The 26,168-nt window shown below is 33.5% G+C and overlaps 1 protein-coding gene and 1 non-coding gene across 2 annotated transcripts in view; both read right to left on the reverse strand.

The window, feature by feature from the left end:
- The window catches only part of LOC144842707 (ankyrin repeat and SOCS box protein 11-like), a 372,919-nt gene that overhangs the window by 321,937 nt on the left and 24,814 nt on the right, over positions 1 to 26,168 (reverse strand). The window lies entirely within an intron of this gene.
- On the reverse strand, positions 12,809 to 12,880 carry Trnad-auc (transfer RNA aspartic acid (anticodon AUC)). Its single transcript has one exon. It is a non-coding gene; the product is annotated as a tRNA-Asp (tRNA).

The raw sequence follows: 26,168 nt of genomic DNA on the forward strand, positions 1-26,168 counted from the left end.
TTTATTTCAAGCTCAAATAAACGGGCAATGAAATCCTCGTTATTAAAAAAAAACATTCTTAAAGCTTATTCACTATAGTATATTTAAATTATCTACTTATTAATTTATTTATATATTGTTTTTTTTTACTTGGTTAGATAACACAAACCGAAACGAAAAACATTCTAGTTGAAATTCTTTATGTATACCCACAGATTGGACTATTTTCTGTATACTTAATTAGGTACTCTTTTCGTACGTGTGTTGCTGTTGTGAATAGATAAATATTTCACTTCAAATATTTTCCAAAATAGTGGTACACAATAGTAAAAGAAAAAGTGAAAACAACATTTTTGTTATCTTCTTGTCATTAGAAATATTCTTGCGACTGAGTTGAACTTCGAAAATGCCGGTCAGATGTAAAAAAAAAAGTTACAAAGAATAAATGAGCAATTGTCACTGCATACTCATCCATCAAACTAGCTGTCATCGAGCAAATACTCAATTCACAGTCATTCACTTAACAAAAAATGCACTTATTTTCGGGTGATTTTGTTTGTATTAATTGTCAATTGTTTTATATTATTGTAGATCATTGTTTTCTTTGTTTTTTATATTATGATGCCAATTATATGTTGGAAATAAGGATTTGATTTAGATTTGCAAGTAACAGAGAAGCAGTTCTCTTGTACGTTGTCAGATGGTTATTGAATCTTTGTTGTTGATTTCTCTAATACTTATGTAATTAACCGCTTTGCGTCACCCTGCATAGTAGGTATTAACAATATGTATTAGAACTCTAGTAACTGTCCTTTTCCGATATCTATCTTCGACTCAATGTATTTCATTTCTTTCATGAATATGAACAGTTTGTCTTAAATGAAAGTTAAATTGAATTTGAATTGCGTGTTTATTGTATTAACAATTGTCTGTAATTTTAGTATTAATTTGTTTAAAATGAATCTTATGAGAGTTAGTTTTATAGGAATAGTACTTGTTTTATTTGTTTTGGCAATTAGTGCAATTAAAGAGTAATTAATTCAGCATTCGTCATATTCCATTTGCAATACTATGTCCTGTAAAATGACTAGAATGTTCTCATGGTTGTATTGCGGCGCCTTTCCACGTATCATTTTTATCGCATCCCATCCTATTACTATTGAAACCGAATTGAAACATTTTTAAAAAGCTTTTTATGATGGTCACAAAATGCCAAGATACATTAAAGGAACGCTCATCGTCGGATATATGTAATGAGAAATATACAAACAATGGTGTTGTTGTGATGTCGGGGTGGGTGTTAGGTGTGGCGGCGTTCATTCGGGGAGGCATTTGTTGGTAACATTTTATAATAAAATAAATTCCCCTAGATATGAACAAGTACAACATCGTATTTGATATTATCAAGAAATGATAACAGTCAACAATTGTATGAACATGCTTGGTAAATAAATATATATAGCAGTCAATGAATTATTCAACAAATACAATTGTGTTTGTGTTATGATACACTATTGTGTGTATAAATATACGTTGCGGGGCGTTTATTAGAGGGTGGTGGTTGCATATTCCAAACATGTTTTATTGAGGAGAGCGCGTTTTTTCGCCTAATTGGTATAATCAATACATTATTTAGTTTAAATCAAACACTAATAATGAAAATCATCAGTGAGCTGTTTCGGCATAAGGAAAACGTTTTAAACGGCTTGCAACATGGGCCAAAGAAAAAAAAAACGTAACAGTTCCAGAAACGGATGAAACACGAATTTAATTAAGTATGAAAGCAAACATACAACGGACAATGAATTGTTGAATTAAACTAAAATTTGAACTCATCATCAATGTGATTAGTTCGGGATATCCGCGTTAACGCACACAGTGTAACAAACATCTTAAAATACGAACACACTCTCTGACCTGAAAAAAACTATAATTTATAGTGCTGAATCATGTATATTTTGTGTCATACAATATTAAGTGCGAATAACCAATAAAGTTAATAGTGTAGCTGATAGTTTTGTAATGCTGTATACATTTTAGCTACACAAATAAAAACATGAAATCATCAGAAGAAACATTCGGGAATTACAAATCGTGATCTTAGAAATTATTTTCATGACTAATGTGTGAAGTAATCTTTTCTTTATGTCATTTGAACAATTGAATAGAACATGAACTCAGTAATTATGGATTTTACCCCGCGAAGCATCTACCTTTGCAATCGAACATTTTACCGGCACAAACGAAGACAATTGAAATGTTGCTGATCTGGTAGATACCATTGAATTGCTAGCGAAACAATAAGCCTGGTGATGCTTAGCATTATAAGATTTTCATAGAAATTGGCGCTATACATACTAATGTTAATCATTTTTAAAGTGTAATACAGTACTAATAATAATAATATATGGTATTTAGGCCCTATAATTAATTTTAGAAGCAATTTTAGGAATTTCATGAAAACTGTTAAAACCCGCTATCACTAACGAATTTCACTATGATTAACATGAAAACTGTTCAATTCTAACTATCACACGAATTCAAAATGAGACCCATTATCTAGTTCAGAATTAGCTTCGTTATAAAAACAACATTCTATTCGAACTACTCACACAGGCGTTGTTATTCAATAGAGTGTTAAACTGTACGGTTTAGAATCGTCAAAAACAAACTTGTCCTTAATAAAAAAAAAATGTTTTGCTTCATTATCAATAATAAGTTTATTAACTACCCTGTTCTGATTTATATATTTTTTTCTGATCGCTATATTTGCCTTCGATGTCCGCCTCTCTTTCCAATCGACGCCGTTCTCTTCGAGCTTCCTAAACATCATCATTAAACCACTAAGGGTTTGCTATGTTTCGCGAACGCGTCCTTTGCGTGCAAAAATGCGTATTCAAAACCCTTGACGTAACTCTGTTGTAGATATAAACCAGTTCTTCGACGTATGTAAAAGAAGAAGCCACAGTTTTTTTTTTCAAATCTGACTCAGATCAATTGTTTTAATCTTCTGTAATTAGTAACGATATTTCGCTCTGGCTGAGGTTTTAAGTGGTCCATACAACAATGGATCACATGATTGTCGGATCCATACGTATTGGGTAGCACATGGCAATCAATTATTATATGATCATCTGGACGACAGATCAAGTTACCAAGGATGTGACCAAGTTAATGATGACTAGTCACGAATTTCTGCAAACCATTCTCACAGATTGATGAAAGGTATGCATCACATTTATGAATGTATCAACGTGAATGTTCATATTACCGAGAATTAATGATTTTCCAGGCAAATCATCAAATTCCTCAAGAAACTGAGATGTCTTGAAGCCATTCATATTAGTTGGACCAGGACGATACATACAAATGATATATCGTCGTTTTGACATAGTTACACAGGAATGCTCAAAAGTAGTTGATGTTATACCCGTTGGAGATATACAAACATTAATTTGACTTTTGAAATGATATCGATACCTCCGTGTTTATCACCTCGCCTACAGTAGGGAAATTTAAAAACGATTACCCTTATAATGGTGTACTTTAGCCTATAACAACAGGATCATCCTCACTTAACAATGATTCAGTACGGTAATGACTGGTACGTTCTATCATTTTCAAGAACAATTCAACAATTCAAAAATTGTAAATGTTGTATTACACACATACTGTACATTCCACATATTATATATGGTATTCTGTGTCAGGGTATTATTATAATTAATTATTTATTATTTATTATAATTAATAATTATTCGCATATTACAGATACTCTTAACGAATTACATTGACTTCCTGTTCAGCACCGCATTGTCTATAAAATATTGTTATTAGTTTATACGTTTAACTTAGATTCGTTAAAACAAATTATTAAAAACTCATCTTTTTGCCCAGGCTTATACATAGTCATAATTCTTTCCATTTTAAATTCAACATTTTCACTTTCACAATAATTCTGTAATATCATGTGCATAATAATGTATTTTACAATTGTCATCATTTTATCTCGAATGTCTTGACACAGAATTAACGGGAATACGATTGAGCCTCATCGGAAATCAAACTTGAAAATATCAGTTTTACTAAAATATACTATAGTGCCGCTGTGTTATCAAAGAAAGTATAGAATAAAATCAAATTATGTGTTCAATTCTCTGAACACAAATATACCAATTGAAATGCCATAGTTTCTGTAATTCGTTTCTCTCAATATACGGTTACTGTATAAATGTTTCGTACAAATGGACACCGCCAGACAAGTGCGTCCTATCACTAAGTAACTTGATTCACATTTTGATTCCTGTAACTTTGATACAGCGCAGATATCGACGCGTGAACCGCAATGAAAATGAGTTCGTGAATTAGACGTTTTACTATTGGTTACTAGAAATTAGTTTGATAAAATAAATTCTACAAAATTAGTAGGCCTACTAAAATTTTTCCTCAGAAATTAAGGGGACGGCGCTTCTGAGTGAGTGAGAATCAATAAGGCATTTAATTAAAATGCAGACGGTCTTAAAATAACGTGACATGTTTCGATAAATATATTCTCATCATCAGAACTGTAATCAAAGCCTAGAGTACTTGTATACCTAAAGCCCCTTTCGCACAGAGCTGTGTGCCAGGAATATTGCGGGAATATACCATTACCATGCCGGTATGGTTTTCTGTGAGCGGGTCGTCTTGGCATCATGCCGGTATCATGCCGTCATCGACATGACCTGCTTTAGACCTAGTAATATTCTAGGGATATTCCCTGCAATGCCAGACGGGCATTCTGTGAGAACGTAACGCCGTTATATTCTGGGGTTCCCCGTCGAGGCTTTGACACCTTGTGCGGCCAAGTGTATCACTTTGGCGCCGATTCAATTCAATTAACAATAATAATGTCGAACTGGAGGGACAATGAGATGAGAGAGCTGCTTAAAATTAAAGAAGAAATTTGTAGCATAATCTATAGGCCTACAGGTAGGCCATAGCTCTTTGTTGGTGCCTGACCCTTCGTTGCCTTGTAAATTGTACAGCTTTCTAAGGTGTTTTACAGATTGCCGATGACGGCTAATTAATTGCTGTACCTGTATAATATATGCACAATATACTGTACATAGCATGTATTGCATAAATATGCTATAAAGGAAGATAATAATCTGTAACTTAACATTCGCCGTCATATATCGTTAGACAAAAATAATAACAATAAAGGACGCCCTCAATAATTATTTTGTCAGAGACTTTTTATTGGCCGAATATGCCCGACTCCTTTCTCACAGAAAGCCGGTATATACCGGTTATTTTTCCGTCACGATAGTCCGATGAGAATGGGTATATGCCGGGGGGACACGTGTCTGTTTATTAGTGAGAATCAATAAAGCATTTAATTAAAATGCAGACTGTCTTAAAATAACGTGACATGTTTCGATAAATATATTCTCATCATCAGAACTGTAATCAAAGCCTAGAGTACTTGTATACCTATTAAGACGGTTGAATTTAAAATGGGTCAATAATTATCATGAGAATAGATTTATCGCGTTATTTTAAGACGGTCTGCATTTTCATTAAATGCCTTATGATATTATTAATTCTCACTCGTAATTTTGGTGGTATTATACATGATGACAAAGCCGACGATCCGAGAGAATTACATGTTTTAAAAAACATCCACTTGTTATTTTAAAAAAACATTGCACATCGGCGAGGTCCGATGGCATGCGTGACTGGCGAAACAACGCAACAAAAATGTTGGCTAAAAACGAAAATGGCATGTTTTGTTTTACTGTAGGCCTATCAGTAGGCCTGCAATGAAACGTGTATTTTGTGTACCCCACGGTACCAAGTGTCATACAAGTAGTACATTTAATAATTCGAACAACCTAGATCGTGAACATAATTTGTACGCTTTTGGTGTAGCGTACGTATACACAGTACACGACGTACGCGTCTGTAAACTTCGCCGGGGAAACTACGCATTTTGGTCCCTGGATGGAACATGTGTATTATGCTTAAACCGTGCATTCCACGATGTCACTGGATCAGTAACGTAATAATAATAATAATTTCTGTAATTGTCAAATTCATCATGTGTTTGTCATTACTATGAACTTTAATTGTACTGATTGGAATAATTAATCAGTATTTAATAATTCTAGCCTTCTAATCAATGTTAGTTACATTGAAAATATCATCCAAAGGATGCGATGTAAATCCAATCAACAATTTGTTGAATAGCAAGAGGAGACATGGGTCTGCTAATTCACTTGCTATTGTTTGTCTTTTTTTAAACAATATTTTGATGACGAAGTAACAGTTACTGTATAGTCAGAGTGACAATAGTTATAATAATTATTGTTTCAGATTTGTAATAATTACGTCAAGTATAGCCTCTTCTCTAGTAGCTATGTCAACCACTTGACTTGACTATTGGGCATGGAAATGTGCCCTGGTATATGCACGGGTAAATCGCCAACGCAATCATTAAACAACTATATTCTACAAATAAACATGTCAGGAATAGACAATGTATTCGCTTAGTATATAAATTATACCAATTTCTTTATGTAACTGCTGTTGTCAGTATACTGCTATTTACGTACATGATACAGCAACACCTTCCCCGTGATTATGTTTACGATAATATGTAAAAATAATGTTAAACATCAGAGATGTTACCTATATCGGGTTGCCAGTTATATAGTAAAAAGAAATACTGTAATACTAGAATATAAAAAGTACATAATGAAAAAAAGAAAACCTGGATAACCCCTTCATTAATGTCTGAACTATACTAATTTTAAATCAATTGGAGCTCATCAGTCATACGTTGTAGTGATTTTGGATTTGACACAAGATTATTTGGCAAATCAAAACTGAATACATTCCGATTATCAGGAATCTTAAATAAACAATGAGAGGAAGACGTAAACTTACTGTGAGTTTTTTGCATTTAAATTATTATAGTATGAGGCTAATTAGACCTGTTTCAGATAACAGTTTAGCGGATTTTGTTTCTCAGGCTCACGCTGCAAACGCAAAATTTTCTTTTAATTAAAAGCTCACATAAACGGGCAATGAAATCGTTAATAAAAACATAATCTTATACAGTATATTTATATTAGTTATTTATTTATTTTTTCTCGCTTTACTTGGTTTCGTCAATAGGCCTATTCGTTAATATTATTTAAAACATACTAAAAAAGGGTTACTATCGATGGTTTCGCTATATAGCTTAATGTCTGTTTCTATCAAATAATGTTGCTGATGACTTCTTTAATTAATTTTTTTAAATATTTTAAATTTAAAAAAAAAAAGAGGCGTATAAAAATCAATTTGCATGATTTATTTCTGTAATATAAATTATGTAAAAGCGTTGTTTACAGTTTTTATTGTTGAGCCCGACAGATCGAGTATCGTGTTATACAGGCCATGATTGTTATTATACAAATATGATATGAAAATAACTATTGTTGTTATGTTTTACCATGTTGTGTTGAAGTTTAACAGAACAATATAAATAGTTCTAATGGTTCTGCTATTTTAGTATTACTTATATAATGTAGTGACAGTACTTTAGGTATGTTATTACAGGTTCGCCCTTTAAATGTGAATATGAAATCATTTGTTTTAATCACACTGAACTATACAGCACCCCGTATTAATAATGTTTGTAAAACTTACATTGGTTGTAAGATCCAAATTAGCACCTGCCTTGAGCAAAATAGTGCAAACATCCGTGCGGCCATTACTTGCAGCAGCACACAAAGGTGTCCATCCTTCCTGAAATATTACAAACATTATGTTATAGTATTTTTCACTTCACAACAAACTATCTAATATTGCAGTAAATCAATTAGATGTGATCATATATAACGCTAATTCAGTTAAATATTTTGATAGGCTACATTGTTAAATTAAATATAGTTTATTAATATTAATGCATTACATACGTATTTGCTTGCATGATATTCTGTTGGATGGTACAGTACTTTTAAACACTTTATAATAACTGTCATGGTATTTATACTTTATAAACTGTTACCAATTGTGTAAAATATGGTGGTTCTTTATTTTTTTATTTACCTTTTTCACAATATTATATTATTATCAGGAGAATTATTCTAAACATAGGCCTACTGACACATTTGTTTCACAATTCCAAATTGATCAGTAAAAATAAGAAATGCGTTATTATTATGTATATGTATAATTTCAAGATTGTATTGACTTCTGCATTACGAGGCAGTTTTTGTTATTTGTTATGATTGTAGGAGAGTAAAACGTTACAAACTGTACAAAGTACAGATCATATTTTTGTTGTCTTTCTTTATCGATCAGTTAATCAATCAATTAATTAATTAGGCCTAAAACGTCTTGTCTCCACCCGTTACCGGTTTATTTGTTTTATGTACAAAACAACAAACATTTTAAATATGTTACATTCGCTGCCAACAACGGAAATATTTATTATCTGCATTGTAAATGTTGTCGTTAAAACATTAGTAGCCCTACAAAAAATATTGTTTGAATTATTGAAAAAGGTTTAGTTCGAAAATTAAATCGAAATGGTACCATGATGATTGAGGTAAATCATAGCAAATAAGGGAATACAAATTGCTGGTACATACCATAAAATTACCAACGCAACAATAAACCTAAGTAAAAGCTTTGCATTAAAAACACATATTTATGATTTCTATCGTATCTAAAGAATGGAAAATCAAATTTAAAAAAAAAAGTAAATGAAAAACTATCTATCTATAATTTCAATGTACATATTAGAAAAACGATTAATATGAATTTTTGTCTGGACGCCCGACATGAGTTGATATTATTTTAATAATTATGACCTATTCACGTTCTGTAACTATATTAAATAATGTTAAATTGTTTAAAGAAAACATTAATCATGATGTGCTACTAAGCGCCTTTGATGTTTACATTGGTTAGTTAATTACTGCTATACCATCACATACTTATCAATATAAGTATAATGCGAGTTTCTTTTTGGTAAATTAAAATCAATTGTCATAAACAAGTTGTTAAATGATACTGGTATGTATTTCTTGTATCTAATTTATCAAAAAAATATTATTTTAATTATAAATGTTTAACATTAAATTATTGGACAGTTTGTGATATGATATGTGTTATGTACTTTCTAATTTATAATTTGTTTTAATGGTTTAAATTAAATTAGACTTTTCTTTATTCATTAGGCATAATGTGTATGTAAACGTACGAGTTCCAGAAACGGATAAAACACGAATTTAATTAGGTAGGGTTATTAATACAAGTATAAAATCAAACATACAACGGACAATGATTAATAGTTTCCCGAAGAATTGTTGAATTAAACTAAAGATTGAACTCAATCATCACCGTGATGAGTTCGGGATCTACCAAATACATCAAAATGTTCGCCATATTGCCGAATATCTTGGCCTACGTTTTCTGTTTCAGGTTCGGCTATTTCTTCCGCATGCCATTGGCTACTCACTCGTAGGCAGTTTTAATATTCATATTTCAGAATTTCAAAGACTCAACATCTAAGATGATACGCATGCGCTATGCTACGTTTAGACAATGTGTACTTGCGTATCCGGATATTCACCCCCTGGACATTTACCCCCCGGAAAACTACCCCCCGGACAACCACCACCTGGACAACTACCCCCTTAGAACAACTACCCCCCGGACAAATACCACCCGGACAACTACCCCCTTAGGACAACAACCCCCTTAGAACAATTACCCCCTGGACAACTACCCCCCCGGACAATTACCCCTAGGAACAATTACCCCCCGGACAATTACCCCCCGGACAACTATCCCCTGGACAATTACCCCCTAGGAACAATTACCCCCCGGACAATTACCCCCGGACAATTCCCCCCCCCCCCCCCGGGTAATTACCCCGCGGACAACTACCTCTGACACAATACTCCCCGTAGGACAACTACCTCCTGAACCTGGACAATACTCCGAGGGCAAATAATCTTTTAGGACAACTCCCCGTAGGACAACTACCCCCCGGACGGACAACTACCACCCAGACCATTCAACAACCTGACTCTGCAACAGTGTATAATAGGAATTAATAACTATATTTTAATTCGTTACTTTGACGAATTACTATTCATTATTGTAAACAAAAGTAAAAGATTGAACATATATAGTCCTAAGGGAGGGGGTAGTTGTCCGGGGGTAGTTGTCCGGGGGGTAGTTGACCGGGGGTAGTTACCCGGGGGGTAGTTATCCTAAGGGGGTAGTTGTCCTAAGGGGGTTGTTGTCCGGGGGGTAGTTGTCCGGGGGGTTGTTATCCTAAGGGGGTAGTTGTCCTAAGGGGGTAGTTGTCCGGGGAGTAGTTGTCCGGGGGGTAGTTGTTATTATCCCCAGCTTGTTTTACATTATTTTGTACATTAGTAACAATGTGGTCCAATCATGAGCTCTTTTCTTTTCCTTCTATTAATATCCTTAAACACATTGCTAATTAACTTCATTTCATTTCTTATAAGACATTCGTTATATTTGTGTGATAATCCCGCGATAATAATAATAAGTAACATCAGCAAAACTAAATACGTACAATTTTCATAAAGGAGAAATTATATCCAGGTTATTAGTATGTATGGGTAGGTAGGTATGCACGGCTATCATTCATTCTGGTGTTTAACGTAACAGATCACAGTGTAACGTTTATATAGTGTTAATTCACACAATAGGCATAATAAATTAAGACAATGTGTGTATCATTGCCATTGTTAATAAATAGTACGGTAGTTTACCTCCTAATCAATAAATGAATTCCATCAGGTGCGTGGCAATGTCAAAATTAATAATAAACAGGACGTGTTGGTCAGCCAATTGCAAATTTGAACCAAATAAATGAACGGGATAAAAAATATACCATATATTTATACTGTTGTCATTATAATAAATTCATATAAACTGTCTTTAAAAAAGTATCCATGACGAAGTCGCTGAGGTGATCAATATTGTACTTGTGTTGTTAATGTTAGATGTTAAGACGGCAACAATACGAGCATTAAATAATGTTGCTGATGACTTCTGACGTTAATGCGTCGGTCGTAAATGTGTTGAAGAATAAAAGGAAGAATTAAAAAGGCGTATACAAATCATTTTGCATGATTGATTTCTGTAATATAAATTCTGTAAAAGCGTTGTTTCCAGTTTTCATTATTGAGGCTGACAGATCGAGTATACAGGCCATGATTGTTATTATAAAAATATGTAAAATGACAAGAATTTACTCATGGTTGTATGGTGGCGCCTTTCCACGTATCATTTAATCGCATCGCATCCTATTACTATTGAAAAGGAATTGAAACATTTTAACAAGCTTTTTATGATGGTCACACTCATCGTCAGATCTATGTATAGTAATGAGAAATATACAAACAATGATGTTGTTGTGATGTCGTGGGTGGGTGTTTGGTGTGGCGGCGTTCATTCGAGGGAGGCATTTGTTGGTAACATTAATTTTATAATAAAATAAATTCCCCTAGATATGAACAAGTACAACACTGTATTTGATATTATCAAGAAGTGATAACAGTAAATAATTGTATGAAAATACTTGGTAAATAAATAGATATAGCAGTCAATGAATTATTCAACAAATATAATTGTATTTGTGTTATAGGCCTAATACAGAATTGTGTGTATAAATATATGTGGCGTGGCGTTTATTAGATGATGGAGGTTGAATATTCCAAAGATGTTTTATGGGGGAGAGGGCGTTTATGCAAATAAATGCGGTAGGCCTAATTGGTATAATCAATACATCAAATTCCAAATAATGACAATCACTAGTGGGCGATTTCGGCATAAGGAATATACGTTTTAAACGGCTTGCAACATTGGCCAAAGTATCTCGGGTCTCAACGGCGATACACATGCAGATAGCGCGCAACCTGTTCAAACCTAACATCAACTCAACAACTTGGCTACCATTCGGCTATATCGAGATTTTACCTGATTTCAAATACATCTATGATTATGGCTATAATCAGTTCTCCCGATGTAGGCATAATATAATTTTTACCCTGTTTATGTTATTTAAAATTGTATATACTGATTTTACAATTTCCCTCGCAATATAATTCGATGATGTTTTAATATAATTGAGTTGTTGATCGTTTGTTTGCACAAACAAAAATGTGATGTGACCATATGGACATGATGATGTCATAGAACTACCATATTTGGGCACATCACACTTTTTTTGTCAAACTAATTTTATAGTGAGACAGAGCTTTAAATGTTACGCGTGGCCGTAAAAAAAGCAAAACAAACATTGGAGGGGAGAAAAAAACTCGGAAGTTGCAAAATATTATTAGTAAAACGCATAATAACATTGCAGTAATATTTATTAATTCATAAAGTTTATAAAATATTTAAATTTTAAAAATTATTACAAAGTGCGACAGATAGTTATTACAAAGTGCGACAGCTCGATTACTACAAGTGCGACAGATAGTAATTATATGCGATGTGGTTTTTTTTTCAAGATAGTAGGCCTACTTATCAGGAATCGACCCTATTTATGTCCTTTCTTGAGTTTCGGGATCATTAACTTTTTTTATAGTATTTTATAAATGTAAAACAAATAAGTGTTTCTTTGCCTGAAATGTAAACTTCATCCGGTAGTGCTAACTAGACTCAATGTAAACTAAAAAGCCACTCCGAGAGTGCATACCTCCGCCTACTGTAAAATTCTCCTACATAAGATTTCTCCGGTAAATATATATATATATATATATAATTTGAAACGATAAAGATGAGGAAATCTGTGAGAATGAGAAAAAGTCGCCCCAACCGAGACTCGAACTCGGACCGTCTGCTTGATATGCAGATGTCCTAACCATTAGACCATTAAGGCTTTCATGGTATTGTTCAAACTCGATTGGATAGCGACTCTTTAACATTCTCGGCGTGGTACGGCGGAACAGCGCTAGTCCTCAGTTGTACGCACGCGCAACAGAGATCAAATTGATACGCCCTCATCTTTCAGTATTTTTATTCACGAGGCGGGATCTCCAAAGAGATACTTTTATATATATAAACACAGTAGGCAAAGAACATTAATTCTCGGTTGGGGCGACTTTTTCTCATTCTCACAGATTTCCTCATCTTTATCGTTTCAAATTAATTAATTAAATTTCAGTATATCACCGGGCGGTTTAGAATTAATGTTCTTTGACTACTGTGTTTATATATATATATATATATATATATTTGTGTGTGTCTTAATGCTGTTTGTGATTTAGGCTAATTTCACTATAAGCATGTGTAGGCTATGCGAGTTTGGTGTAATGGTTATGTAACAAGCCTTTCACTTAACAATAGCTTCAGTTGCTAACAATAGAACAGCAACGCGAAAATCAAACAAGTGAATTTGAAAAGAAATAGGTTTTTTAAACTACTCGCATCAAAAAACGTGCACATTAAATCAAATTATGTTTTAAAATTACAAATCATTCAATTATAACTCTTGCCTCTTGTACAAAAATGAAGTTTTTTGGACAAGTAGGTCTCGGGAAAATGCAATTTTAGTTTACTTGTTACTTTAAGACTGCTCGCCGGCTTTTAAAAAATTCTGTCCTATCTTTTAACACTAGCAGGTCTGAAAGGTATACTAAAAAGTGGTTCAAAATTTAATGGAATGGTCCTTGACCACATATCTATCTGTATATTCATTTTGGTAAAGATCTTGTAATTACTTTTTGAGTAATCCTGCTAACAAACAAATGAAAGCACTCAGAAACTGAGTGAAGTACTTGGCAAAATATATCCACTGATTGGGAGCATTTTCAAAGATATATTTTTTTTTATTTAGGTATTAGCTTTACATTGTTCAAATCCTGCTAGGGTTTATAATTTGGTTAAATAATTTTTAATACAAATAATGACCTTTCTGAAGATCTCAAGATTGAACTGGGAAAATGTGAACGTCTAAAGAGAATGATTACAATTAAATAATACTGAAAAAATACAAATGTGGCTTAATTTTTTAGAACTTAAATGTTTTATTATGATAAATTAAATAAATTATCACAATTATTAACAACAATAATAGATATAATGAAGTAACTAAACATATGAGAACAACATCAAAGAGTGACACAAAAGAAGCACTATAGTATACCAAGTGCCATTCCTCCTCCTGTGTCAACCCCGCCAATGTTCAGTCAACACTTTTATTGGTTTAGGTAGAGAGGCTATAAACCCAGGGGAGGACTGAGCCTCCCTTTTCACCAAGAGATAATAATATGAAGTGATCGTAGAAGAATGAAATAGAAAGAAACGAGATATTAGAATAACAGCATGGGATGATAATATAAATGAAAACCGTAAGGTTAGTGCCCATGCACGGTGCAAGTCCAAGCTCCTTATATCTTGGCTCTGTGTGCATGTGAGACGCATCATACCCAAAACATTATGAAAAGTAGACATTAATTAAACTCATGTTATTGTTAAAATAACAGCATCATGGTCTGAATAGTATATATCTTCAACTTCGACTTCGAGTGTCAGTGAAGCCATGTGGGAGTTGGTTGACATAGATGTGATCAAAGTCCTTGAATCAGTTGTTGGTTCTTGTACCAGTTGTTTGAAACCATAACGTGTCATAAGGTTGGTCAAAGAGGTTGGTGGACTGTTTGTTGTTTGTTTGATATTAACATTGAAATCCCCAAGGATGACTGTCGGGACGTTCAGAGGCAGCCTCAAAAGCAGTGACTCCATAAGGATGCGGAAATTTTCTAGTAAAGTTGATGGGCTTCTATACAACGTACATACCACCAGGCGGCATGTGTTCTTATTCAGGAGCACAGTCTTCGACTCCAATCCTTGTACAGCAATCGATTCCAATTCAGTGGGATTAGTTTCTGATTTGGCACAAATCATTACACCGTGCATTCTGGCATGTTGTGAAGTCTGCTGTGCATCAGACCTGAATGCTGTGTATGAATGTTCATTGAGAAAATGATTGAAACTGTGATGGTCTTAAAGATATGTTTCACAGAAACAAATAACATCTGTTCTTTTGAACAATTTCTTCTCGCTGTCTGTCTGCATATCCTTAATTTTTTCAATGAAATAATGTACGTTTAAGTGTCCAATGGTGATATTTGTTACTGTAACAGTTGTAGATTCTGGTAAGTCTAACAGACGCATCTCCTGCATTTCTGTTGGTATTTTCTTGTTTGACTTAATGCCGACCTTATTAAAGTCTGTTATGAACAGAATATTAAGTGATTTTACTCTGCTAAAAGCAACATAAGCCTGTTCATTGCAAAATCGCTTAGCTCCTTTCCTGCTGACTACAATTATATTATAATATTTATGTTCATTATCAGTTGTATATTTACAGTATGATGCTACTCTGTATTTTGCTTTATTATTTGTGGAAATAAATATTATAATATTATAATTAAATTAAATTAATGCGTTGTGTTCTTTATATCTTTACATAGATTATAAATGTTTTTCAATAAGCCGTGGGGAGGATTCAGGTAATTTCTCTTAGTATTAAAGGGTAACACCGCGGCTTTAAAATTTATGCTTATTATAAAATATAAACCTTTTAATCAACATTGGTAATGACCGTGCCTAATTTTAGACAGAACTCAGGCAAAAGCTAAGTCGCTTCTTTAAAAAAAAAGAAGTTGTTCTATAAGACAATACCACAGTACGCGTGTGAAGTGGAACTAATTCGTCTTAAAAATACTAGTTTAAAAATATCATAATTAAACTCAACCTTTTAAATATCTGATAATTAGAGCTGTGCGCGCGCAAATTAACAATATAAATGAATATTTATTTACTAAAGCTAACATTATGTTTTCTATTCGAGAAACGTTGTTGTCATGGGAACACACTAAGTGGTTGGTGTAACTTCACACTAACGATATATTGAAACATTATATTAATTAGTCTCCTTTACATAGACCTTTGTTATATGCGATGATTTGAAATTCAGTTTAGTATTGATGTTACTGAGGTGTAGTAGTATGCCACATGCAGTGTGGATTGTTGAACATTTTAATTTATTGATGATAAAAAGTATATTATTATTGTAATCGAATTAGTCATGACATACGATGAATTTAAATCAGTTTTTGCATCATGTTATGAGGTATAGTAGTATTATATTATTATTGTAACTGAATTAACATTTTTAAAGTTTTATAGAATACAGATACTGGTTCGTAATGTCCGACACTCCACACTAAACATGACCATGCATACTAAACATTGTATTACATTGACATGTCAGAATGTTATAATGTACTTGGTATCGAAACTATACTAAATGACCAAAAGGTGACATACACTTTTGTCAAATCATATCCTGTTTTGTATCGTTGGATAGATTTGAACTATGAAATTATTTTAAAAGTAAAATTATTTGTACATTATAAACGATGTAGTCAATCTTTGTTTGTCATTGAAAGTAATGGTAAATGTATTATTTGTATAGTGTCCCATATCGTTTATGAACGTGTTATAATGTTGATTCTGTTCTGGTTCGCTATGTGTAAAAGTGAAGATCAAAATATTAAAATGTTAGATTTAATCGTGATCTTTGAAATTGTAATCATTAATATTGTCTCAATGTTAATATTTAAAGTAATCTTTTCTTTATTTTTTATGTCATTTGACCCAAGCCTAAATAATATGAAAGTAATCTTTAGAAAATAAATAGTACATATCTATAATCCGAATATGGATATTGGTATAATGAATAATTAAATGACTTTCTTTCTGGGCTTCCGATTTAAGTGAAGTAGACATCATTTTATTATTACCTACAGTAGTAACGTTCTACCGCTAATTTTATTGAAGATAATCATGTTACTACTAATCACCAACCATAACATCGTTGATAGAGAACCAGATGTAAACAACAGATGCATCAGAGGCCATTGGATCCGACGACGAGGAACCCAAACCATCAACAGAGACGAAGGCGCCCACCAGTCACGTGAATGAACCTGTCATATCTTCTGAAGGATCCTTCTGAGAAGGACAGCGAAACTGCCAAGCAGGTTAGTTTCACTAATTGGGTTTTTTTTTCGAAAAGAATTAATAATTCACATGCCGTATTGTTACATAAAATACAGAATGTACATAATCTTCGGGAATCCATAGTAATTATTTCATTAACATGCATAGGGTCTAGGCTAACACAAAATCTGAAAAGAGGCCTAGAAATCAATATAGGGGAAGTGGAATGCTACCGGCAGTCAACATAGCCATATATTCTATTTAATCCCTACTGACCACTCTAAGCTTTTTTGCATAGACTACACCCCACTTCAAGTCGTTTTCTAATACTTATACCGGTACGTGTAATTTTCACATGATATCCAGCTCGCTAGACCGAATTGACCAAACTCGCTTCACTTCCCATAAAAAATCATGTCTACTATTCTGTTGTACCATGATACTATAATACATTTCAAACATTCTTGTTTTAAAGATGTCGATATCTTCTCGCCTCTGTTTATCATTACTGGCTCAAAATAATCCACGTCAACATTGGCAAATGGTGGTGTATCGCATGTTTTGAGTTAGTTTTATCTTTTCTATGTATATTTAATAAGCGTTTTCTCTGTTTATCCAGTAAGGTTCATTCAGCTTTGTTGGCATGATACTTCTATCACTGTGACCATAATTCAAATGAGTATCTTGAATAACGAAATCAGCAATAGTTGGTCCCAAAGAAATGAAAAATAGTTGCTTTTTAATAGGCTGGAATTGCTTTTACAGCCACAAAAACTGTCAGTACTAGGCTTGAAAGTGAAATAATGCAACTTATGCGACAACGTGATTGCACGCATAAAAAGGCTAAACGAAATAGATTGGAACACCTACAAAACGTTACGGAATAACGTGACTGATAAAATCCGGACCAAAAAAAGTGAATATTTTAAATCAACCATCGAAAATAACAAAGGTGATTCGTCAATGCTATGGAAGAAACTAAAAGAGGTCCTTCCAAGCAATAAAAAATCAGCCCCAAATTGTATTATTTCCAATAATGGAATTACTATCAACAATCCTGACGACATTGCTGATATATTGAATGAACATTTCTCCACAATTGGTGAACGTGTGGCGAATGCAACAACCAGTAGTATATTTGAATCAAACCAAAACGTCTCTGAGTCAAATTCACTCGAACAATGTATATTACCAGACATCACAGAAGAATTTGTTCAAAGTCAAATATTAGTAATGTCTGCTGGTAAAGCAACAGGTACAGACGACGTCAGTGTAAAAATGCTTAAACTAGCTTACCCACACGTGACAAAGTCATTAACCCATGTCCTAAACCTATCAATACGATGCGGACATTACATTACAGAGTGGAAAAAGGCCTCTGTTACACCTATTCACAAAGGAGGAGACAAAAGTAACACTAATAATTATAGGTCAATTTCCATCCTACCCAATGTTTCAAAAATTATAGAAAGGTGGGTACATTCGGCCGTCTATTCGTACCTTGATGGGAACAAGCTGATCCCATCTTGTCAATCAGGGTTTTTACCGTTTCATTCAACTGAAACAACGCTACATGACTTAACCAACGAGTGTTTACATGCCATGGAACAGGGTAAACTGACTGGTACTGTTTTCATAGACCTGAGTAAGGCATTTGACTCAGTTAATCATGAAATTCTGTTAAAAAAAACTCAAATGTATTTGCATGTCACCATCCGTAATGGAGTGGTTTAAATCATATTCAAGTGATCGCAGTCAAAATGTAAACATTGGTGGCACATAATCGAAGACGCGACCACTAAACATTGGTGTGCCACAGGGTTCGATTTTGGGGCCACTGCTTTTTATCATTTACACAAGTGATTTACAAAATTGTATTCCTAAAAACTGTAAGTTGTTCATGTACGCTGACGATTCAACCTTGACATGTAGTTTACCAACCATAGACAAAATTGAAACAAATTTAAATATTGTATTAGCAACAAACTCACTATAAATGCAAACAAAACTAAATCAATGCTCATCGGATCGAAAAAGAAAACATCTACTAACGACCTTAATCTAAAAATTGCAAACAATTCAGTTGAAAGTCTTGAAAGTTGAAATTCAGTTAAGTTGGTCACCGCATGTTGAGTACGTGAACAAAACTGTTTCTTCTAAACTAGGCATGCTAAATCAGATTCGCGACTGTTTCCCACAAAGTTGCATGAACACACTATTCACTAGTCTATTAAGGCCGTCATTAGACTATTGTTGTACAGTATGGGGTGGGTGGCAGGTATGCATCCCATAATAAAAAACTTAATAAGTGTTTAAAACGAGCTGCAAGGCTTATTTTAAAATGTCCATATCTGACTCCTTCAGTAAACATGTTCTCAGACCTAGACTGGCTTTCATTTTCGGACAGAGTTTCATTTAAAGGCTGACTCCCAAATATATGACTGATATATTTACACCCTCATCACAGTCACGCGTAACGAGGCAGTCCACATTGTTGAAGTTAAAGATTCCTTTTGCGAGAAAAGAATGTTTCTCCACAAGTTTTAGTGTTGTTTAGTGCAACCCTGTGGAATAGCGTCGAAGAGGAGTTAGAAACCATCACATCCCTAGGGTTATTTAAACCAGAACTTCATAGAAAGTATATTCAGCAAAATGCTATTATGTAAATGGTTTTTAACTCAATGCAGGGCCCCAATGGAAATCAGTTTTTAACTGTTTGGGCTTACCCAGGGTAAACAAAATAATAATAATAATAATAATAATATAAAACTTCAGTGTCATCCCAAAAACATCTACCCTTGCGCGTGTACTTTTCGCGGACAATAATTTGGACGGTTAGCTTAGCAAATATCTCTTGATTAAAAGTTTAAATTTGCGTTACAGTGTGCTGCATCGACGGTCTAAAATAACCGTTGAACAAAGGTCATGGAGCTAGATCATTACGTACTTTTCAACACGCCCGTTAATTCATAGAACAAAAGAGTCTAACACTATTATTGGGTCCTGAATTGTAGGTCCAACTTGTGAAGTTGTGTGTGTGGTACACCATGTCTTTCCACAAGAAAATATAAAGCTGTGTGATTGAGAATGTGTCGATTTTTCGGAAGCCTAACTAGTGTTCATTCACAGTGTAAACATTTAAACAATATTGTAGGTCCAGCTTGTACAGTAGAATATCATCTCACTGTATAAACAACAACGATTTATAACAATGTCTTCACCTGTAAAATATAGGTCACACCTTTTTTTTAATGGAATTTCAAATAGAAATGGTTAGTTTAGTCAGTGTGCACTCTATACATCAAGCCTAATGCAGGTCAAATTAGCAATTGAGTCATATGTACATCCCTACACACAATATGTACATCCCTAATACGTTGTCAAAATATGGTTCTCGGTAAAGTTATCATTTAATACTGTTTAGATTGGTGTTTTTTTCACAGAAATCAAATATCGTTTAATTTGCATCAGCTTAATATTATCATCACTTGACCAAAATCATCAAGTCATCAATATTATCTTGGAACTGTCATTAAGCTTATAACAAGTTTCACCAGTGAGTAGCAATTAGTTACAACACACGGCATTGAAAAGGGAACAAAATGGCTTCTTTCCATAATAATAATAATAATAATATCAATTAAAGGTTCTGTAAGTTCACAAGCAACCTGCTTAATACATTATTAGTCACAGTTTTGTCATCTGTTGCATTTCAAACGTTTATTCTATTTATCCTCTGTTTGTCATTACTATTTTAGTGGTTGGAGACTTACATACTAATTAGTTAGTATTTATCATCCTTCTCATTCCAAAATGCGATGTATATCCACAGACAAAATTGTTGAATATAGCGATAGAATAATGAATGCAAACGTCTTTAACAACTTAAGAACCAATTAATTAAGATTATCATGATATATACCTGATTTGTTTAGAATATAGTAATTATTAAGTGGATGTGTAGGGTCATTCATATTGTTTCAACTTAGTAACAGTTTATGTATCATCACTACGCACAATAGGCGAGTGAATAGATAGTTACAGGTTGTTTTATATTTGAAATTACTTTAAGTATAGCCTCTTTTCTACTCATGTCAACCACTTGACTTAGCCCGTGGGCTTGACAAAGTGTCTTGTATCTGCGTAATTAAAATTCGCCTAATATGAGACAACCACAAGGCTGCTGTACATGCAAAAAAAAACTACCGTGGCCTACATACTTCAAATAATTATGCCAGGCATAGAGCAAGAAAGTCGATTAGGATAAACATGGAACAAATTCTATCATGTAACTGGCGTGATAGGCAGAGGCAAGGGGACATATATAAATTATGCTTAATTCTGAAATACGCGAGCACAAGGAAAACAACTGTTCTATCGCAGATGTACCGCGAAAAGTAGCTTTGATAACATCGTCTTCACTATTACGATATTGTTCCATATTTCTCTCTTAGGGAGATATTATTATAAACAAAACTTCTGATTTCATCTCTAGATTTTCAACCGTCCACGGTATAGAAGTGATTTCCGGGTTGATGATGTAATTACTTTGCGACTTCCTAGTTTTTGCTCCCCTCCAACGTTTGCCGTTGGCGGCGACATACATTTTGCTTAATGCATGGGCCACGCGTAAAGTTTAAGCAAAATGAAATTATACTGCAAAAAATAACGATCAAATCAATTATATTAAAAAATCATCGAAGTATATTGCGGTGGAATTTGTAAAATCAATAAATAAAATTATTATCAGAAATCAAGTAAAAATTACATTAGTACGAAAGCCTAATCTTGCCACATCATGAATGTAAATGAAATTTCGACATTCGGCAAAAAGAAATAAATAAAAACAACAAATAATTGACCTAATAGCTACTATCGAGGCATAAGAGACAAGCTCTTATTTTGAATTTAACAAATGGGCAATATGAAATTCGAAATTTGATGGGCCACTGGGGCTTTAGGCGTTCCATACGTGGCGGCCGAAATGAACGGCAGCCAATGTGAACTGTATTATTTATTTTTTAATCAGGTAAAACCCCGACATAGCCGAATGGTAGCCGAGTTGCTGTAATGTTTTGCATGTGTATCGCTGTTCAGACCCGGGATGCTTTTGCCCATGGTGAAAGCTGTTTATTTAAACGTCTTTTATAATAAACGCCCGTCTTCCATAAAACATCTTTGGAATATTCAACATCACCCTCTAATAAACGTTCCGCCACATATATTTATACATAATAAATACATAATGGGATACATTTTGTATTTCATCCTACACAGAAATGGGAATGTGCGTGTTTAATATAATTTGAATCACGTTTATCTAATCCTTAACCTATTTCACAGTAATATGCATTCACGTATAATGTACAGTAATATTTGCATTTACAATAATTATTGCCAATGTATTTTTAATGAAATGTAATCCAAATAGAACATCCACAAGAGTATAAACACCTACGGCCTACCTTATTCTGAACATTCACATGAGATCCTCCCATAAGCAGAATGTTAACAATATCTGTACAACCTTGTTCTGCAGCACAATGCAACGGTCCAAATCCATTCTGAAATAAATAAAACACGTTTAGGTATTACTATCAACTCAAATTTGTTTCTAATTTGAATTTACATTCTACCGTATTTAACTAGTTTAACTATTATTTAGTTAATCGTTCTCTGACAGATACAAGCCAACACTGTTGTTGGTGCTTAGTTTATAATGTAATGTTCAATTATTTGTAAGAATATAATATCTAATATATAACATATAATATATTATTATTATTATTATACATTATGGGTTTTAGAAACAGGAGTGTTTACAAGTTACTACATTTTCTCAAATATAAATTTGCCTTTTAAACATGTACGGTATTTAAACATGTTTTCCAGTCGACGCTGAGTTGGATTGAATGAACAACCAACAGTGATGATAATCGAGCCGGACCACCAATTGTTTAAACAATTGGTATTAAAGTATGATTTTTCAACTTAGTTTAGCGCTTTCTCTCTCGAGCTGGAGAGTTGGAACACCAAGACTACGTAAAAAATAAATTGGATTTTGATTGGTTGGTTTATGCTTGGACTGAAGACAAAACATTAAATTGAATTTTTTTGTTATTATAATTTATATAGTTTTACTTATACAATAAGTGAAAACGTCGTCGCTTTGTGAGAATTCAAGAAGTAGCAGTGCGTACTATTTTATTATCAAATTATGATGACGTAATTTGTGAAACTTTTGTTATCGTTAAAGTTGTAAACGCAGTGTTGACACATATTTCACTCCTATTCATGTCAATCGTTAAAATGTCAGTAATCTAAAATACGTCGATATAAAGACCAGTTACCCCTTTTCATACCAAATCGTTGAATCTGCATAACTCAAAGCAACTCAACATCGACTGGAAAACAGGCCGTACTCTCGATGGAAAAATAGGTTTTATACTGTTTAATCGAAGAGGGAAACATTCACTTAAGACGTGTAAAGATATCAGGCATTCGTCATTTATTCAGTATTAGGCTACACTGGTAATTGACAAAATAAAAGTAAGTGCAAAGTACAATAATTTCGACAAAAAAAGTATTTTCGTACATTGTACAGTGCACCTTCAGTTTCTTAATAACTGTTACGGTGCCCATTTATACGAGATATGATAGACCGGTAACGTCTCTGCTACGTACACCTTAAACATAGGATGGATCTTTTTTTTTCATTTTGGAGGAGATGGTAAAAACAGTCCGTCGTCAATTTTCAGGAAGGCATCTTAGAGTTGGAATAAGGAAAAACAAAACAGATCCATCTAAGATAGTGCACTGTTTTACGCCGATGATGCAAAATGTAAAGATTAATGGAAGCCCTTAATGATGTATATCAGTAAGCTTTTCGAAAAAGGAATACATTAAATTGCAAGTACCAACACAAAGCTTTACTGGAATTTCATCAAATCCACAACACATAATAGTGTCTGGAGTCGGCTTATTAACCTTGACTGATAGATGTGTTGTGTATAACGCAAAAGCGAAAGCTGACGTTTTTTAAAAATATGTTTATAACACAAATATGAAAAACAAAGTATTCCCGAAAGTCTGAATCAGATGCCATCCCCGTTAATGTACCAAAACACTCGCACCGAGTAAAAAAAATCGCTGTGTACAGGATGTCTCCCAAATGAATGGCTAAAATGCTAATGTTTCCCCTCTTTTATAAGAAGGGCGAATTTAGAAAACTATATAGATCTGTCCCATTGAATTCTTGTGAAATACTTGAACGTATCATCATATTATTAATTTTGACAAACATAATATCTTGATAAATGTTCAAAATGGTTTTTACACTCTTGATACACTCTGAACAGCAGCATTACTTTATGATATTGCTAACATTCTAAATTGGAAATTACAAATAAACTTTATCATTAAACTTTAGGCAATTGGTTTAGTCCCTCATATTTCATCATTGGATTGTTTCTTACTAAGTATGGAACGCGGAGAGTGCCACTTTCGGCGACCGTTTAATGCGCCGCAATAGCATTTAGCAGCGACTTTGTTATTGAGAGGTAGCTACACCATCCGGCGACTTGTGCATACGGCATAGGCCTACAAATATTTAATTAATTTAAAAACTATACTTTAAACATTAAGAATGCAAAAATATAGATACAATTTTCATACTAAACCGTTATCATTGTGAGTAAGTAGCCACTCAACAGCTTAAACAATTAATGTTCCAATTTGTTTAACTGTCCGGATGAATTGGAGTAAAACATTGTTTGAGTTCAATTCAAAATGAATAAAAATACTAAATAAAATAAAGGCACATCAACTAGGTCTCTAGTATAAATAGCCATTTCATAGGCTATATTTCTATAGCCTATTTCCTATTCAGAGTCTAGATACTTTTAATAATCAACTAACACTCAAAGCGCTCTGATCTTTACGAAATAGCGCTATATAAATGTCGCATTATATATTGGCCATTTTTCGTGAGTACAGTAGGCTTCTATGCTAGAGAGTAGGTCCTCTTAGAAAAAAAAACCCTTACAATTATATTCTATTTCAAATTGACATAAAGATGTCCTAAGTTAATTTCTTCTAGAATTTCAATGCAATGTTTTGTTCATTTTGAAGATGCTTTCGTAAAGGATGCATACACAAGACTGGGACGAAAGAAATAAATTACCAATAAAACACTGTAAAAAGAGAGGTATTGGAGGTTATTCAACCGAAACAAAGTCACCACATGAAAGAAAATTGTAACCGAATGTTGAAGTCGCCAAGTAACCGCTATAAAAAATTGCAGTCGAATGGTAAAGTCGCAGAGTCGCCGCATGAAAAAGTAGCCTCTGAATTCTGAAGTCTCCTAGCCGCAGAAAAAAGTCGCCGCTAAGTAATACCACAAAGTATCCGAAATGTTAAGGTTGCCGAAAAAAATAGCAGTCTCCGGCGTTCCATACATTCCAGTCTCTTTTCCAAGCTTCAATTCCGTCAGGAATGCGATCCAAAAATATGAGTTTTTTAAGTGATTGAATGATATTTTGTTGTAAATCTGTGACTGCAGTTGGTAAACAAATGTTTAGTCAACAATTAGCCTTTTGTGATTTTATGGATTTTAGCACCGCGACCTATGACTGCAGTTGATACAAAATCTTGCTCATTGTTTTATTTTGGCATTTAGGCCTATATTATCCTACTAGGCCTAGAAGAATAGGAGTTAGGCCATATTATATTATATAGGCTAGGTACTTTGTTAACGTCTGAGTTTGGTATGGTAAATACACATGATATCTATTTAAATTATATTGATGGAGTAGGGAACGAGAGTTTACCTCGACAATAAGCAATTCAAATTGGAATATTTTAAATGTGAACGTACCGCCCCAAATTCATCAAATGTGCCATGAAAAGGATAGTAATCGGTGATACAATACAAAACACACATTTGGTTTTGATTAAATTTAATTCAATAGTTTAGACTCATTTTATGACAAGTTTCTCTTTCGGATGTAATTTCCAGGGTTCGAATTGTATTCGATTATTAAATCAACGTGTCTGTATTATTTGTTCATGTAGTCGACATGTATACTGTTGTACATAGCCTTGTCTACATTATTTATTTACGCCGAAACTTCACTACTGTAAAGTAGAACCTCTTATTT

This window comes from Antedon bifida, chromosome 5 (assembly GCF_963402885.1).
Source record: "Antedon bifida chromosome 5, ecAntBifi1.1, whole genome shotgun sequence".
NCBI lineage: Eukaryota > Metazoa > Echinodermata > Crinoidea > Comatulida > Antedonidae > Antedon > Antedon bifida.